The sequence below is a fragment of the Ailuropoda melanoleuca genome, unplaced genomic scaffold (assembly GCF_002007445.2).
Source record: "Ailuropoda melanoleuca isolate Jingjing unplaced genomic scaffold, ASM200744v2 unplaced-scaffold4712, whole genome shotgun sequence".
NCBI lineage: Eukaryota > Metazoa > Chordata > Mammalia > Carnivora > Ursidae > Ailuropoda > Ailuropoda melanoleuca.
In genome coordinates this window covers 1-2,228 of record NW_023219526.1, presented here as the reverse complement: position 1 = coordinate 2,228, position 2,228 = coordinate 1, and the positions used below count along the sequence as shown (strand labels likewise).

Here is a 2,228-nt window from a genome sequence, read left to right as displayed (position 1 = left end):
TGGGCTGCTTCACAATTACTTAAGGAAGCATGGTTCTAGAATAGTGATAATTTTTAAATGTTAAGTATTTTCATTTAGTTTCTTACAAAGGCATAATTGATACTGTGGTGTGTGTACTCAGAATTCAGCAAAGATTATGAATTCCAGCATGATTGTATTGAGAAGTCTTGGGTCAAATTGAGCAAAACTAGGCTGATGTGGTTTAGTGCAAGCTGTGACCCTGTGGCTGAGCTGATGACTTGATATCTGCTCAACCACTTCAACTATTTGTTGCTTCAAGGTGTCAGGGCAATTACCTTTCTTTGGTGTTGTGTATATTGCACAATTACTTTCAGAGTGAAATGCACATTTCATTCCTGCTGGTTTTGCTATCAAATCTGATGAAATTCCATCATGAGACAGTCATGTTGAGAAACCTTCCAGTGGCGCAGGTGTTCACAGGGACCTCAGTTTGGAGCTCAGAGGTGGAGTATGGCTCAATCTTCACATTTCCAGGAGCACAGACAACTGTATCCTCTAGTCACTCTGTGTGTGCACAATATGAGGCAACATCTACCTGTGACTGCAGCATGCGTTCGGTCAGTACACTTTTTTCTTTCTTGTTTTTTTAAGATTTTATTAATTTATGTATTTGATGTAGGGAGGGTGGAGAGAGAGAGATAGAGAGAGCACACAAGCAGGGGCAGCAGGACAGGGAGAAGCAGGGTCCCTGTTAGGCAGGGAGCGTGACTCTGGGCTCAATCCCAGGACTCTGGGATCATGACCTGAGCCTAAGGCAGTTGCTTAACTGACTGAGCCACCCAGGTGCTCCCACTTCTTCTTTTTTTTTAAATATTTTATTTATTAATTTGGAAGAGAGAGAGATATTCCAGGACCCTGGAATCATGACCTGAGCCAAAGGCAGATGCTTAACCAACTGAGCCACCCAGGCACCTCTTAGTCAGTACACTTCTATTTGATTTTAAAGTAGTCATTCTTTAGATGTAAGTTGTCCTGTTTTGAATCCTTTTTTTTTTAAAGTGGGCTCCACACCTACAATGGAGCCCAACAAGGGGCTTGAACTCATGACCCTGATATCGAGACTTGAGCTGAGATCAAGAGTCAGAGACTTAATCCACTGACCCACACAGGCAACTTGAAGAACTTTTTTAATACCCATAATTCCTGGGGCTTCTACTCTGATCCAGCCCTCCAGTTAGTTTATGTCAGAGGAGACCCAATGTAACAATTTTGGTAAAGACAGATTCTGACTCAAAGTTGCCAAACGTACCTCCAAAATATTTTCAGTGAGTTGACAGTCTGTTCTAAAGCCCAGTAGCCCTGAGGCTTTGACTGTCTGTGGGAAGCAGTCTATTGCTCCTGAAAAATGGATCTACTCCTCTACAGTGAAGAAGCAAGAGGCTCTGAGCTTTCACTTTTCTTTTCACCATGTTGAAGGCAAAGGAGAGGGTCTGGGCCGCCTCAGTAGCCAGGCAGACACTGGCAAAGTTCCAAAAGAGAGAGAACCAATTTCAGAGTCCTGTCCTGATTTTCTCTAGGATCATGAAAACTAGAAGGGAACCAGCAGAGAAAGAAATAGATCCGAAACAGTAAAATAACCCCCTTGACAAAGGACCAGGAACCCTTCCAATGGTAAATAGTAGAAAAAGCACAGAGAATATGCCTGTAAGATGGTTCCAGCATATTCTGCACAATTAGCCTGGATTTGATGGGGTCTGTAGGATGTATCACAATGGTGAAAATCATGTCTGCCAGACTCCCAGCCATGATGGAGCTCCACTGGGAAATATAGTCCAGGTCATCTGTGAACAGCACTGAACTTGTGGTAGGCATGGGGCTGCAGGGGAAAAGGTGCAGGCATGCCATCATGTTTCCCTTCCAGGTCCTGGACTCCCTATGTCCCCGGGACCCCTCTCCCAGAATCACCACCACACTGAGAACCCCCAGCTGGTCCCATCCTGGCTTGCGAGACCAACAGTGGACTGATTGTTGTTGCAGTCAAACATCTATGGCCTTCCCCAGAAAATTCCATCCTTCCAGTTTTCCAGGCCCAAAACGTGGAAGTCCAAAAAATTGATAATATCACAGCTCACACCTAACCTATTAGAAAATCTTCGTTTGCCTTCAGAATATATGCAGAATATGATCTCTTTTTCTACCAAGTCCCCTTTCATCCTGGTCTAAGCTGCCATCATCTCTCACTTAAATAAGAGAACTCAGAATTCTCC

At 44.0% G+C, this 2,228-nt stretch overlaps 1 pseudogene; it reads right to left on the bottom strand.

Moving 5' to 3' along the window:
• Window positions 1–1,122: 1,122 nt before the first annotated feature.
• LOC100471153 lies at window positions 1,123–1,962 on the bottom strand (annotated as a pseudogene).
• Window positions 1,963–2,228: the final 266 nt, after the last annotated feature.